Source organism: Lactuca saligna, chromosome 3 (genome assembly GCF_052625555.1).
Source record: "Lactuca saligna cultivar CGN05327 chromosome 3, ASM5262555v1, whole genome shotgun sequence".
In the NCBI taxonomy this organism is placed as follows: domain Eukaryota; kingdom Viridiplantae; phylum Streptophyta; class Magnoliopsida; order Asterales; family Asteraceae; genus Lactuca; species Lactuca saligna.
Genome location: NC_136419.1, coordinates 95,401,740 through 95,419,502, shown reverse-complemented (window position 1 = coordinate 95,419,502; position 17,763 = coordinate 95,401,740).

The following is a 17,763-nucleotide window of genomic DNA, read 5'->3' as shown; positions in this document are numbered from 1 at the left end:
AAACTAGCGATTTCCCAGTTAAGGGCTTAATCCATTTTATTAAGCCAGTACAGTTTTAAAGACTTTAAGTGAGTTAAATCTATAACAACTTAGTTTATACACCATGTTTATATATAAAACTAATATCCGACAGCTAATAGGATGTGTGTTCTTCGTTGTATGTCCTGTTCCCGTTGGATGTGGGTTTACACCGAGGTCACCCAATCTACTATCTACCCGATACCAAATTATATATAGCAGTATAAACAAAGCTATTATAAAACTAATCACCATAGTCAATATTTTACTATAAGAAATATAGGTTTTCTTAAAAGGAACTCTCCATTAGATATAAAGGAACCATTACAAATAACTCCATGAGTAACAAGTGAATACACCAAGGTCATATATGACAACGATCTAACAACCAATAGAATGTGTGCTATCCGCCTTACTTACTGTACCCCTTTGGGTTGTGGGTTAAGGGCAGATGAACACAATCGATTGTTTGTTTACTCCAAGTATATATAACTTGTACCCACTTATTACGCATAGAAAGGCTTGTAGTGTCATTTTACTCAACTCCCATTTTAAGTAGGAAATATATGATTTTCTAGAGGAACAGGCAAACGTTACAAAAGAACACCTTACAGCTTACAGTACTTTACATATACATTTTCAACCATGTTTTTACAGCTTACTCACATCACTAAAATCTTATGAACTCACCAGCTTAATTGCTGATCAACTCTTTCAAATAGCTTGTATTCTCAGGAGACTATTAGATAGGTGCTCGTGCTGGGACTTCAGAAGATGGAGCATTATAGCTTAAAGTCTTGTTTTGTTATTTGTTTATGACTTCTATGTTTCGTGAACACATACATTGTAAACACTTTCTTTCTAAATGAAATGGTTGTTCATTACTTGGTTACCATATACATATCTCGTGATACTTGACATGATGTCCTCCACCCCCGAGCGTTTCCGCCGTTTCGGTTTTAGGGTGTGACAGATTGGTATCAAAGCATTGTTTATAGTGAACTAAGTATATCAACCGATAAAAGATATACGTCTATAAATACAATGGGGCTTAAGTGCTCTGGATAATGATATATTTTAGAGTATACTGCAAGTTATAAAAATATACCTACTTGCTCATACATGTACATAATAGAACTAGGATCACGAGGAGAACAAAACTAAAAGTATTTTAAGGTTGGACACAGACGTCAACCTGAACAGTTATGTAATCATAGCTAGGATCAATATAGCTTGATCAACTATATTCATTCGAGATGTGACCGACATGTGTTTGGGAATGATGTGGTGTTGCAACAGAGTTAAAACTTACCAAAACACCAGCTAAGAGAACGCCAGAATAAGTACAGTTAGAGTTAGAGTACTATGGGAGTATTCTATGATACGATAGCGCGATAACAGGTTTAGAACATAACAAGTACATTACGTTTGGATACTATAGGAGTATTTTAGTCCAGATAAATAACATATGTGATAACTTAAAAGACCCTTGCGGATAGGTCTATAATCTTACAGGGTATATTCATAAAGTTTTTATATATAATTAAGATCTTATAGACATAAAATCTGTGACCGACGCTTCGCTATCCATTCCTTCTAAGGAAGTAGTGTTGAGGTGGGATCAATTGTTCGAAGGTCTATTTGATCCTCAATTATATACAATACCAACTGGTAGACCTAGTATAATTATAGAAAGATTCCGTAAGGATCACCCCATAAAGTTACCTTAAAGCTCATAGGTTCTTTAGTCACTTTCATTCTCACACGACAAGCCCAGATAAACGTAACCACTTCCTCATAGTAGACAACAGAAGAGTTCAGGAGGAACGAGGACAAGTTCATGAGAAGTTTTTCAAGAAAAGATCAGTCAAAGTAACCAAAACGTCTTACGCGTCACACTAATAAATATTAACTAGGTTAATTTGGCGAGCGAGTGGAAACACTGCTCACATTACATGTGTTAGAATTATTTTCATACATGCAGTTGGTAACAGTTATTCAAGAAATAGATATTCATTCGAGGATAGTTATTTCAAATTCATAGAGTTTATTAGGTATAGACTCATTTATGAATTGTTCCTAGAACCCTGTGGAAGTCAGGACCCGATACATCCAGAACCAGGATAACTTTGTCTTTTCATCTTTCGGCTTGTGCCCGTTGCTATAGACTTATTCCATCTCATCTTTGTTTTCTTTTAGCAAAGATGCCTCCTCGCAGATCACCAAGACACGCTACTCCGATAACTCCAATACCTTCTCCACAAATCGATGCAGCAACTTTGAACGCTGCAGTGGCCGAGGCTGTGGCAACAGCCATGGCACAATATCACTCCACCAGTACAGGTGGAGGCGAAGCGCCTACCGATTCTACTCAAGGTGAGGTCCCTGTATGCCAGGGAGAGTTCTCCTACAAGGACTTCACCAGATGCCAACCACTATCCTTTAATGGGACTGAAGGGGTCATTGCCCTCATGCAATGGTTCGAGAAAACAGAGTCGGTCTTCGAAATCTGTTTATACCCCGAAGGAAGCAAAGTGAAGTTTGCTGCCTGCACCTTCGATGGCAAGGCCCTAACATGGTGGAACAACCATGTTAAATCACTGACCCTATCAGTGGCAAACTCCATAGGTTGGGAAAATCTAAAAGAGTTAATGCGGGAAGAATATTGCCCATTAGGCAAGATTCAAAAACTAGAACAAGAGCTGTGGGATCTCACTATGGCCGGCTCAGACATAGTGCATACACCGACCGGTTCAGAGAACTGGCAGCTCTATGCCCCGTGATGATTACCTCGGAGAGCAAGAAGATAGAAAGATACATTTGGGGTCTGATTTCTCCGACCCAAGGAAATGTGTTGTCTTCTAACCCAGCCACGTTTGCTAGTGCTAAACGCTTGGCTCAGCAACTCATCGATCATGGAGTCCGCCACGTAGTAAAAGTCCCTATTCTCGAGTTGTCAAGGGAAGAGGACTATAATTAAGAGTCGGAGAACAAGAGAAAGAAGAAGTGAACAACACAAGACATCCCACAAGAGCAACAAGCGAGTACTATGTACGCCGCTACGATGCCTACTGCTTCAGCGTCTACCAGTCGGTATGCTGGAAACCTTCCGAAATGTGGAAAGTGCAATTTCCACCACACCGGAGTATGCCGAGAAATGCAGTGTCTGAACTGCCATAGAAAAGGACACACTGTCCATTACTGCAGGGCACCGGCTCAACCGATCTCCCAAGTCCCCGGAGCTGAAGAAAACCAAGCCTGCTATGGCTGTGGTGAGACTGGACACCGTCAGAAGAACTGCCCGATAATCAGGAACTCAGGCGCGGATGGACGCATTCTAATGATCACCGCAGGAGAATCTACCCCGGAGTCGTCAATGAGTAGTGGTACGTTTTCAAAATGGTAGTTACTTTTTAAATTAATTTATATTCGTATAAGATTAAAATTTGGGGATAACACTTAAAAGTAACAATAACAACTCACATGTTGAAATAGGTTGTAATATTCAGGAGAACTAAAAGATCCCATAGAGAAGCTATTATGGATCACCATATACATTAGGGTTGTGCACAACTGAGAGGTTGCAGACTTAGAGTGAGTGACTCCGCTTAGGTCTCCTTCCTTAGTTGGTTGAGGATTTGAGGCAGAGATGCTCAGTCGACTTCCTGGCTCATCTTAAGTATTCGCAACTTGTATATGACGGGCGATGGTAGTGGTACCATGGGGGATCATGGTATAAAAGTATCCCTTCAGTAAGTAAAGCACTTTTATTTGTATGTATGTGCACATAGCGGTACGATACATAGGAGTGCTAATTCCAAAATAGAAAAAAGTAAACTCAAGAACAGTTACAAGGAGTACATTGCTGAACATACTAGGAGTACAGTACCAATCATACCAGGGATACATCTGATGAGATTTGAGCATTCTAACACTTCCTAAGTGTACATGCAACCCTAATAACCTTGGATCTATGTTTGTCTAATTATCATGCAAAGTTGAATTCCAAGGCTATATTCCTATCTAGCATACATAGGGAACAATTTTAACTTGAATGATAGATAGAGTAACTTACCTTGTTGTTGCTTGTGTTCCTTGAAACCTTGTGAGCCTAGCACCCCAAGTGTGATGCCTCAAATGCTTCACACAACACCAAATGCTCTTGGAAAAACTTATGAGAGAACACACACTTCTTGAAATCGGCCAAGCCCTCTTGTTTCCTTGGTGTAACCGATTTTGGTGGAGAATGAGATCCTTATATAGTGTTGACACATCTAGGGTTACACCATGTAAACCCTAATGTGTCATGACTCTTCATTTCCATGACCCATGGGTTTGTAACTCCCATGGAGCATCCATGGAGCATCCTATGGGTAGAACCCAACTTGATAATCCATGGAGCCTCTTAGCCCACTATACAAGATATGGATGATTTACATAATCAACCCATATATTTAATTAGTTCTCTTTTGACCACTTAATTAATTCTAAATTAATTATTGACCAAACTAATCAAATAATATTATTAATATATTAGAACTTATAATATATTAATAATCTCCAAGTGTTATTTCTCTCATTTAGTCCATTCAATTGCATGGTGCCATGCAACCCAAATGGACCATGCCGGGTCGGGTCAAGTACATACCAGAAATAGTTATGGACTTAGACACCTTATCCAACAGTCTCCCACTTGGATAAGTCTAATAACTATTACTGCAAGTATGACTTCAGGAACCGATCGGCAATCGTAGCTCTTTTCAAGGTTTCTCAGAACTGAGAAGATGATGGTACGCCATTTAAGATAAGTGATCATATAATCCTCTGTTCTAGATATCAGTCGTACAAATACATGGAACAATGTCTTACTCATTGTCCAACAGTTTGTTTCCCGATTTCCGATTTGTTTGACAAAGAACTTAATTGAACACATCAACTTAGTTCTGACCGGGCCCGGTACATGGGTCAAAACAAAATCATCGAGGGGCCCAGATATCAGCTTCTAATCCAAGAAGGAACAGATAAACTTCGACTCATATGTTTGTTCTACCACTCATTGAATTACACACAAGAGCACGATTTATAACATCGAGTTACCAATGCATTTTCGTACAATCAATGCATAACCAACTTGTAAGTAACAAATCATATCTCTAGGTTTGAAGACTTATACGATATTACCGTCTCACGATCACTTGAGATAGAATTCCATGAAGTGATTCCAGTGAGCGTGGGTTGAGTCCAATGCTCAAAACTTATGAGCACTCATGATTGCTGTAGCCTTGTCCAAGACCTCTACAACCAAACATGACAGTCTTGATTCATACCTACTTCTGACATATGACTGACTGTGGAGGTTTGAATAATATGTTATACCAAACAAAAATTATTCTGGAAGTCAAAACATGCAAAAGAAATATAGTAAACGATCGACAAGAGATAGTAACACTTTACTCATAAACAAAACATTTTTTATTCATCATCAAATGTCAATTACGCTTTACAAATTTCTAGGTTATCTAACTACTAAAGCTAATATCATCCTTCAACCCTATGCTCCGAGCATGCTGAAGATGCTTAACCCGAGTCAGTCCCTTTGTGAGGGGATCTGCCGGATTCTCATCTGATGATACCCTCTTTTCCACGAGGAGTCCTTCTTCGATCCGATGTCTGATGAAATGGTATTTTCTGTCGATGTGTCTGGATCTCCCGTGATCCCTTGGTTCCTTGGCTAAGGCAACAGCACTTTCACTATCACAGAAAATTTCCATTGGCTCTTTAATAGCTGGTATAACTCCAAGGTCTCCAATGAAGTTCTTCATCCATATCGCCTCCTTTGCCGCCTCGCTAGCTGCAATATACTCTGATTCACAAGTAGAATCTGCCACTGTCTCTTGCTTGGAACTCTTCCAAGAAATTGCTCCTCCATTTAGGGTAAAGACCCAGCCTGACTGAGAGCGGAAATTATACCTATCAGTCTGGAAGCTAGCATCACTATACCCTACTACTCTCAAGTCATCACTCCCACAGAGGGTAAGCACCCAGTCCTTAGTCCTTCGTAGGTACTCGAGAATATTCTTTACCGCAGTCCAGTGTGCCTTGCCAGGGTTCCCCTGAAACCTGCTAACCATGCTCAAGGCAAAGGCTACATCAGGTCGAGTACACGTCATAGCATACATGATCGAACCTACAGCCGAAGCATAAGGTACTAGACTCATTTCTGCTATCTCAGCCTCAATGCTAGGGCTTTGTGTCTTACTCAATTTGGCGTTACTATGGATGGGTAACTCTCCTTTCTTGGAGTCCTGCATGCTGAATCTCTTCAGCACCTTATCCAAGTAGGTACTCTGACTAAGTCCAATTAGTCTTTTACTCCGATCTCCTAAGATCCTTATCCCTAAAATATAGGCAGCTTCACCAAGGTCCTTCATAGCGAAACACTTCCCAAGCCAGGACTTCACTTCCTGCAGGGTTGGAATGTCGTTTCCTCTGAGTAGTATGTCATCCACATACAATACCAAAAAGCTAAATATACTCCCACTAGCCTTGACATACACACAAGATTCATCTTCACTCCTAGAAAAGCCAAATTCCTTAACCTTTTCATCAAAGCAAAGATTCCATCTGCGAGGTGCTTGCTTTAATCCATAGATGGATTTCTCAAGCTTACACACTCTATTAGGGTACTTGCTGGTGACAAAACCTTCTGGCTGACTCATGTAAACATCTTCAGCCAATTTTCCATTAAGGAAAGCGGTTTTGACATCCATCTGCCATATTTCATAGTCATGAAATGCAGCTATGGCTAACAGAACCCGAATAGACTTAATCTTGGCTACCGGAGAAAAGGTCTCATCATAATCCACTCCAGGAATTTGAGAGAAGCCCTTTGCAGCCAGTCTAGCCATATAAGTGTGTACTTTACCATCCATGTCGGTCTTCTTCTTGAAGACCCATTTGCACCCCACTGTCTTACGACCTGGTACATTTTCAACCAAGTTCCAAACTTGATTGTCATACATGGATTGTATCTCGCTATCCATAGCCTCTTTCCATTTAGCAGACTCGGGGCCTGCCATGGCTTCCTCGTAGCTGTTAGGGTCATCTTGACTTACTAGTGTCTCATCACTAATAAGTGTCTCACCTTCCGCAGAAATATGGAATCCATAGTAATGCTCAGGTGCACTCCTAACTCTCGTGGAACGCCTCAGAGGTACAGATTCGTCAATTGGCTCAACAGGAGTTTCCTCCTCAAGTTGAGGGCTAGAGTTTGAAGTTCCTTCATCACTTGAATCTTGAATTTCTTCAAGATCAATTTGCCTCCCACTGTCTCCTTGGCTTATAAACTCTCTTTCTCGAAAGACTCCTCTTCTTGCTACAAAGACCACATTGTCACTAGGTCTGTAGAAGAGGTAACTAAAGGATTGCTGTGGGTAGCCGATGAAAATACACCTCTCGCTTCGAGGTTCGAGATTATCATGAGTCTCGCGTCTCACGAAAGCCTCGCAACCCCAAATCTTGATGTGGTCTAGTTTAGGTACTTTACCAGTCCACATCTCGTGAGGAGTTTTGGCAACTTTCTTTGTAAGGACTAGATTAAGAATATGGGCGGCAGTCTCTAAGGCATACCCCCAGAATGAGATTGGTAGCGAAGCTCGACTCATCATGGAACGAACCATGTCTAACAAGGTTCGATTACGCCTCTCAGCCGCACCATTCAACTGCGGTGTCCTGGGAGGTGTCAATTGTGAGACAATCCCACATTCCCTTAGATAGTCGAGGAACTCTGAACTAAGATACTCACCACCTCGATCGGATCGAAGCATCTTAATGTTCCTGCCCAATTGATTCTCGACTTCCTGTTTAAATTCCTTAAACTTCTCGAAAGTCTCTAACTTATGTTCGATTAAGTAGACATATCCATATCTACTGTAATCATCAGTAAAAGTCAAATAATAACGATTAGCATCCCTTGTGGATTGTTTGAATGGCCCACACACATCCGTGTGTATAAGGTCCAACAAACCTTCACCCCTTTCACACGAGCCTGTGAAGGGTGACTTTGTCATTTTTCCAAGTAAGCATGATTCGCAACTATCATCTGACTTTAGGTCAAACGACTCCAAGACTCCATCCTTTTGGAGTTGTCCTATGCGTTTCTTGCTGATATGTCCAAGACGACAATGCCATAATGATGCTTTATCCAAGTTATTATTAGTAGTAGAATCAATACACAAAACATTATTTCCTAAGTTATCTACAACAGACACAGCTTCATACACACCATCACAAGGTAATGCTTTAAAATAAAGAACATTATTAAAGAAAGCATCAATAGAACCAACTTCATTATTAAACGAAAAGGTAAACCCTTGTTTGTACAAAGCATGAAAGGAAATAATATTTCTTGACATTCCTGGCGAGTAACAACACTTATTCAAATCTAAATTTAACCCACTACTTAGCGATAAAGTATAAACTCCAATCTTGGTGACAGGTGTAACTTTCCTATTCCCCATGATTAAGTTTATTCTTCCTTGCTCCACATTCTCACTTCTTCCTAGTCCCTGCAAGTCACAACAAATGTGAATACCACAACCGGTATCAAGGACCCAAGATTTAGAATGGGGTGAGTTATTAGAAATGATAGTGTAAATACCTGCATGGTTGGGTTTGACTTTCCCATCCTTCACATCCTGCTGGTATTTTGGGCGGTTCCGCTTCCAATGAGCCTTTTCATGGCAATAGAAGCATTCAGCCTCTTTTGGGTCAGAAGAAGGAGTAATGAAACCTTTCTTGGTTCCACTTGAAGAAGAGCCATCAAGGGTCCAAGCCTTGGTACCCTTCGAAGATCTCTTTCTCTTCCTCCCTCGACTTTTCCCGATTACCAAAACCGGAGTTGAGTTTGGAGTAGGAGTGATAGCAACCGACTTCTTAAGACCTGTCTCTGCGGTCTTGAGAAGTCCCTGAAGTTTGCTGAGGGTGACCTCTTCCTTGTTCATGTGATATGTCATGCGGAATTGATCATAGCACGATGGTAAGGAGCGCAAAATTATATCTATTGCAAGCTCCTCAGGGAAGTTCACATTAAGCTTCAGCAATCGATCCACATACCTTTGCATTTTCTGCATGTGGCTCGTGACGGAATCCCCGTCCTTCATCATGGTTGTTATCATGGAGCAGATGATTTCGTACCTCTCTTGTCGTGCACTTTGATGGTATCTTTCCATCAAATCTTGGTGCATTTCATAAGGGTAGAAATCTTCATAAGACTTTTGGAGTTCAGTTGTCATTGTGGCCAACATGATGCAAGCCACCTTGGTCGCATCTCTTTCATGAGTATGAAAGTCAGCGATCTCCTGGGGAGTTGCAGTGGACTCATCAATTTCCTTAAGCTCCTTGTCAAGGACATATTCTTTGTCCTCGTAGCGGGTTATCATCCTGATGTTTCTGATCCACTCATTGAAGTTGGATCCATCAAAGGTAACTTTCCCACACAAACTCATAAGAGTAAAGGAGCCATTAGGATTCGAGCCAGAAGCAGCATTGTTTAAAGACATCTGAAAGAAGAGAACAAGTTTAGTATAGATCTATGAGAGTCCTTAATAAAACACCCAAATGTAATATTAAGGCTAGGATCCAATCACAATATATTATAACTTAGAAGAGGTATGCCGTAATCCAAGCTATAACATATTTGAAAGGTAGGTGAATGACGATTCACCAATTTCCACCACGAAAACCGAAATATTAGATATTAGGTTTTATGATTGGTTCTTAGAAATTCCTAGATTCTTTGAGATTCAATGAACTTTTCAAAGGCATGTTTCAATCTCGAGTGTGCCCTCCAAGTTTTGTGACTGGGATACCGAGGATCACAAAACGAGGTGTGAAGTAACCATGCAAATCACTTGGTACCCTTAAAGTTTATCACTCAATCGATGTGCCGGTAAACCACACACGCTCCACCGATACTATAATAAACCTTAAGTCACCCTTTACCTACCTTGTTAAGTCCAAGTTAGTGTGCCGGTTAACCACACACGCTCCACCAACGACTTAGACAAAGTGTAAAGTGTAATTTCATGGATTAGCACCTTATTCACATTTTCCTAAAGTAACTAAGATTGGGAATTTAATAAAACATTTAGTTACTTTATTATATTCATCATACTTTGAATGAGAATTTATAAGTCTTTGTCTTACCCGTTCGGCTAACGACCCTCCACTAGTCAAGCAAGCGGTGGCTGAGAGTAGACACCCATTAAGTCACCATTTTATAGGCAACAACCTTATACCCACCTTATAGACCGGCTTCGTGAATGAGGCGTACTAGCGGTAAGACGACTTTGTTCTTATACATATATATATATATATATATATATATATATATATATATATAATTATTAAATCATCATAATATAAGTATAAGGGTTGAATTTTAACTTTTAAAATTCTAGGGGTTGGAACTAAAGTTTTAACTAAACTTTACTTGTTCCAAAACTTGAGGGCAAGTTTTGTAACTTTCAAAACTTTTCATTTCTTGTAACTTATGAGTTTAATAGAGTAATAAAATGAAGACTCTTCATTTTTCTAACTCTTGTGTTTGTTTTTAATGGTTTTAATTCAAGTGTGACTCTTGGTTTTCCATAACTTGAGGACAAGTTATGGACTCCATTAAAACACATTATGATCAAGAATTAATCTACCACATAGGTTACAAATAATTCCTATGATCATCTAAAACATCATAAGAACAAGAACATGAATATGAACTTATTCATAAATCAAAAAATTACACTTAAAACTTGTAATTTTGATAACTAGTTGTTGTAAATCAATTATCAAAGACATTACACCATCTAAAACAAGTTTTTTCAAGTACCAAAAAGTTTAGGGTAATGTTTCTAATTCATTTCCAGCAACTAAAGTCGAAATTCTGCAACCAGTCGACCCTACTCGCCGAGAGCATGAACTTACTCGCCGAGTTGGTTGAAGATACACGTGAACTCGACGAGTCCCTCTTATGGACTCGGCGAGTCCATTCGTAGACAGCAAGATTTTCGACTTTTTCCAACTTTTAAGCACAAATAAAAAGCAAACAAGCCTATGCTCTGATACCACTGATGAGATTTGAGCATTCTAACACTTCCTAAGTGTACATGCAACCCTAATAACCTTGGATCTATGTTTGTCTAGTTATCATGCAAAGTTGAATTCCAAGGCTATATTCCTATCTAGCATACATAGGGAACAATTTTAACTTGAATGATAGATAGAATAACTTACCTTGTTGTTGCTTGTGTTCCTTGAAACCTTGTGAGCCTAGCACCCCAAGTGTGATGCCTCAAATGCTTCACACAACACCAAATGCTCTTGGAAAAACTTATGAGAGAACACACACTTCTTGAAATCGGCCAAGCCCTCTTGTTTCCTTGGTGTAACCGATTTTGATGGAGAATGAGATCCTTATATAGTGTTGACACATCTAGGGTTACACCATGTAAACCCTAATGTGTCATGACTCTTCATTTCCATGACCCATGGGTTTGTAACTCCCATGGAGCATCCATGGAGCATCCTATGGGTAGAACCCAACTTGATAATCCATGGAGCCTCTTAGCCCACTATACAAGATATGGATGATTTACATAATCAACCCATATATTTAATTAGTTCTCTTTTGACCACTTAATTAATTCTAAATTAATTATTGACCAAACTAATCAAATAATATTATTAATATATTAGAACTTATAATATATTAATAATCTCCAAGTGTTATTTCTCTCATTTAGTCTATCCAATTGCATGGTGCAATGCAACCCAAATGGACCATGCCGGGTCGGGTCAAGTACATACCAGAAATAGTTATGGACTTAGACACCTTATCCAACAACATCGTCGTTTATCAGACGTTTCTTTCACTTGACCAAAACTTTGTTCGGTATAGAGTCCATTGTTTTCTTTCGTCATGAGTTGGCGTGGTCCTCACCATACTGAGTTCATATGTTTCTATCGCCTCAATCAGCAAGTTCTCAAAACTTTCGTCATTTTGTATCGAAGGTCCGACCTAAACCTAAACTTTATCTTTCGCATTCTAAACCCTCGAAGTACTCGTGCGAAGAGTACTTTGTCCTCTGAAGCCTTATCGTCAGACGTCCGCAGACCGTCATGAAATACCACTCGTCCAGCAGACCAATGTTCGAGCATAGAGGCTATGGACGAATACAGCCCGCTTATTATTTTCAAATGTATACGCAAGGGTGGTATATGAGTGTGATTACGCAGACCTAGTATGTGTGTTTCCACCCTATCTACTGTTTTCCCCGTGGGTTGTGGACCTGGGGCAGAGTCGCACATCCGACAGTCCTACTAATCTTAATCATATACGGCTTGTATACGCGAGGTAATGATAGATGAACCAAGTATAAATCCTATCAAGAACACCCGGGTAAGTTGCCAGATCTACTAGTGAGTATTCTGCAAATCAGAAGGGCGTAACCCAGTAGTAATGCTAAGAGAGCTAATTTCGGGACAAAATTCATTCTAACAGGGGGATGATGTGACAACCCAAAAATTTACATTCAGTGAAACCAACCACTTCAATAGAATCCAAGTCTATTTCTGCTAACTTTCAAACTTTTGGGATAAGTTTGAGCAATTCATGATTTACACTTCAGGAGATATCAGGAGAGAGGTTGCACTTGGGTTTTGTGCAACTCTGTTATTCCAAAAGTCTATGATATTAGAGTTCATTTCAGGAATAAAATATTTTATGCCAAAAATCCCAGGACTATATATAGGATTCTGAACCAAATAATTCATTAGTTACATTTCCATCTAGAGAAAAGTCGAATTCTCTCTCAAGGATCTTCGGACTTTTGTTCCGTAAAGTGAGTACTTCTATCTAGTGTTGTTTTAAAGCTTCATGTATGCATAATACACTAGAAATCATAGGAAAACACCAAGATCTGTGAGTTTACCGCCCAAGAACACCTTGGGGAGTAAACTCCATTTTAAGGTCCAAAGTGTGCCCAATGTCCCCCCTAAACATTAGAAACCAAACATGGGACAAACCTTGACATGTTTAGGCATCAAAATCATTAAAAATCAAGGACCAAAAGTGAGTTCACGGCCAAGGAAGTTCTTGGGCCGTGAACTCCATTTTAGGGTGCCAAAATGCCATAAATGCCTTCCAAAAGCCAAGAGACAAGCATAGCCCTTTACCATGATGTGTCTAGGACCCAAAACAATCAAAATATCACCACCCATAAGTGTTTACGACTGCAAACACATGACCAAATGGTCTATGGGCCAAAAACTCAAGTTAGGGGTGTTTTGATGCCACAAACACTTCCAAGCGCATAGGCATGAATTTAGAATGCTTCTTTATGACCTTTAGGACCCTCATAAGTATATTTAGCCATGCATTTATGGTAGTAAACTCATTTGGGCCGTGAACACCCCAAAAGTGCCAAAAAAAGTGGTCTTTCTCATCCTAGGGTAGAGCTAATGTCCCTAAATCACCCCTAGCCTCCAAACTAGCACTAACCCATGAGTAACCATGAGTTTACGGCCATAAACTCCCTTGGACTGTGAACTCATGGTAGTAAACTCATATGTGTGCCTTATACCTTCCTATGTTGAATCACATGTGATTCCAACACTGGGTCAAGGTGTTTCCTAGTCCCGAAATGTGTTATCTTTCATATAGTTGTTTATAAACACTATATTCATGTCATTATGTGTCCTTAAATATCATTTAGGAATTATTGTGTCTCGGGACTTCATTCGTGAAACTTCTCATCCTTACACGCATACCCGTTTGAATCACCCACATCAGGTGAGTTCATACCCCGTAATGAATCTTTTAACTATTTTAACTGTTTTAAGGGGGGGATACAAGTTGAACACAATGATAATTGTGTAAATGTTTGTTATAAACATCTTTCAAAATGTTACTTATGTTATTTATAAGTTGTTAAAACATTTCAAAACTCTTTTAAAGGTTATGTTACTTTATAGTTATACAAAACTCCATTTTTAAAGTATAAGCATAACTTTGTAGATAAATGAGTCTTTCCAGTAACAGTCCAGTTAGAGCATTAGTAAACTATTATAGGTATAGTTTAAGAGAATGATATTCATTACTTCTAGTACAATGAAGCACACACAGAACAGAACAGAACAAACAGTGAAGATAATCAAACAATACCAGAACAGAACATAACTAACAAGTAAATTTGCTATTGCATGATAACACGCAGATAGGATCTAACTTTAATGTGAAATACACGGCTTGCATGGATTTTCTCGGGCTGCGTTTGGTTCCCTCAATCTCCATACATGAGAGCGGTTAGTAGGGGTTCCAGCTTTCACATTATGACCGTAAAAAAACAAATATGTTTTTAGGTTTATAGTACCTCCGTATGTCATTATAGACGACATCAGGGTACTCATTTCTCCCATTAATTTCATAAAGTGTCGGTAACACTTGAAGGTTAATCTATTCTCTATTAAAGGTAGGTTATAAACTAGGGAGAATGTACATTTCAGTTGACAAAGGAACAATAGAGTCTTGGTAGAAGACTGCTTTCATAACAGTAGAGTCTTGGTAGAAGACTGCTTTCGAACAATCGTGTCTTGGTAGAAGGCTACTTTTAAAAGTTAGGACCATGATGCTAACTTTATGATTCCGTAATGTATACACTATAGGATACATATATGCTAAGTAGATTCCGACAGCTAATAGGATGTATGTTCTTCGCTGTACGTCTTGTTCCCGTTGGATGTGGGTTTACACCGAGGTCACCCAATCTATTATCTACCCGAATCTATATATATTTATGCTTAGTATACATTAAGTCATCATAAGGGTACCATGTATGGATCAGGTCATAGGACACTAAAGTCAATGCACAGTTTTTCTAGTACAAAACTTTCGTTTCAAAGTCAGTACTTTTGGTATACAAAACTAGCGATTTCCCAGTTAAGGGCTTAATCCATTTTATTAAGCCAATATAGTTTTAAAGACTTTAAGTGAGCTAAATCTATAACAACTTAGTTTATACACCATGTTTATATATAAAACTAATATCCGACAGCTAATAGGATGTGTGTTCTGATGGGTTTTGGACATAAGACATCCTATGTGCTCATACAAACCCTAAAGCTTGGATCTAGGTTTCTCTATTGTACATGCAAGTTATTCAAGACTATAAACCCTAATTCTAGCATACATATAATCATATTAACATGAGAATAAGTTTATAGTGTTACCTTGATTGTTATGCAGCAATAACAATCCCAAATCTCCTTGTATTGACTTTGGAAGGCTTAGAGTCACAAGTGTCACTCCTCTAATGGTTCAAAAACACCATCAGCAAGAGGATGAAGAGGAGAGAGGTTAGAGGCTACCAAAAACGTGTAGAAACCCTAACAAGAAGCTTAGCCATGTTTTTGAGCCTTAAGGGGTCTTTATATAGTTGGGCTATTAGGGTTATCTAACAAGGAAACCCTAATTTGGATGCTTAAGCCCTAAGCAACCCATAGACTCCTTTTAATCAATCCCTTGGACGATTTCCTTATGGGCTTCCCCATAGAATTTGTCCAACCCTTGATACAAGGCAATCCATGGCCCAAATTGCAATTATCTTATAATTACTATTCCAGTCGCTTAAGTTTAATTAATCTCTTTTAGTCACAAAACTAATTACCAATTAATTATTGACTAAGTTTAATTAATCTCTTTTAGTCACAAAACTAATTACCAATTAATTATTGACTAATATTAATTAAACAATATGATTTCTCCTTTAATATATTATTCCCATAATATATTAATAAATCATATTTAGTCCTTTCTCTCCATAATTCATCCTATCAAGTTGCTTTGGTGAAGGCAACCCAAAAGGACCATGCACCATCGGGTCAAGTACATACCAAAATAGTTATGGACTTAGACACTAATCCAACATGTTCTTCGTTGTACGTCCTGTTCCCGTTGGATGTGGGTTTACAATATACATATCTCGTGATACTTGACATGACGTCCTCCACCCCCGAACGTTTCCGCCGTTCCGGTTTTGGGGTGTGACATAGAAATCCTAAAAAAAATAACATGAAATTAAAATTACATTAAAAACCTAAAAAAAACATGAAGTGCAAATTAAAAAAATAAATAAAAAAAAGTAAAAACCCTAGAAAAAAACATAACATCGAAATTTCATTTGCGATTTAGCTTATATTTTTCGTGAGTCGACTCCTTCACCGCTTTAGCCGCCTCTTGATCTTCGGGGTTGAGGTACCTCACATCTTGCATTACCAAAGAATATTCTGTGACTTGGACGGTTCAATCACATGTCTCTCAAAAGTTGAATTCAATTGTGTCATTAGTACCATCATTCCTCCGATCTAACCGACCGCTCGGTGCCGACCGACGAATTTGAAGATGTCTCCTTCCTTTTTCCTTTTGCTCAAACTTTTGTTTTGTCCATTCCCATTGGAGGAGGCGAACGTATTTCTTCGATGTCGTCGTTATCATCATTAAGATTAATGACTACGTGACAATCTGATGAGACTTGTTGTGGGCTCGAATATGAAGATATTCAACTTCTTTTTGACGGATTAGCAATTTCTTCATGTGTTGTAAGTTCCCTCTAACTAATGCTTCTTTTGACAACTTCTCACACATGAATGAACTTAAAAAGCATATCATCTTGGAATGTAGCGTGCTTTTTTTTCAACAATTTCCCTTCACTTTCTCTGCTAGCCCATTGCTTTTCAAAGTTTGTGTAAATTCCATTTCAGTGTATAATGAGTTTTTTCATAAGATTCCATTTCGACTTATATTGGTCGAAGGTCCGATAATTTAGATCTCGACTCATTCCCTTACAAAACCGCTTTGTGATACATAAACAAAACTGATCACGATTTTTGACATTTTCCTGTTCCACCATCTTCGGATATGTCGACCCATGCCTTTGTTAACTCAACTTCTTCCTTTTGTGTCAATCTTATTGGATCAGCCTTCCGTTTTTTTTTTGTTGAGGTGGTTGTTGTTGTTTTTCGTGTTCGGAATCAGAAACAATTTCAGTTGAAGGTGTGAAAGGCGGCTGAGATGGTTGGGTTTTGGGTTGAGATTCGAATTGAAATTGTTGTAATATTTGGAATTGTGAATAATAGTTATGAACACCATCTATTTATGGTCTGTGTAATTCGTAGCCGAAAAGTACAAAAAGGTTGCTAACATTGGATTGGAGCATTTTCTTTGAAAGTATTTGGATTGTTGGAAGATATTTTCAATGAAAATTTGTTTGTAAAAGAGTGTGTAGTGTGGTTAAAATTTTTGAAGAATGAATTATATACATAGTAGATTTGTTAAAAAAAAAAGATAAAAAATAATATGACATATTACCGTTGCCAACCGTTTGACAACGTTCAACTCTCCCAAACAGTCAATTTTTTAATTTTTTGCAATCAGTACAAAGCCACTGCTAGTATTATACAGACGGCAAAGCTGAACTCAAGGCCCGGTTTGTACAGGCGGTATTTGGTTTACAACACCCCTTAGTCGAAGAGTGCAATTGTTTACGTGAGGAGTTTACCTTAAATTTTTACAAATGTTACTATTTCATTCCTTTGGTGTCTTGGTGTATGCCAGGGTGTAGTTTAAGTGTGTGTTTGGTGTGCGTTTCTTTTTCCTTTTTCCAGGTAGACATCTTATAGGCTTAAAACTATACC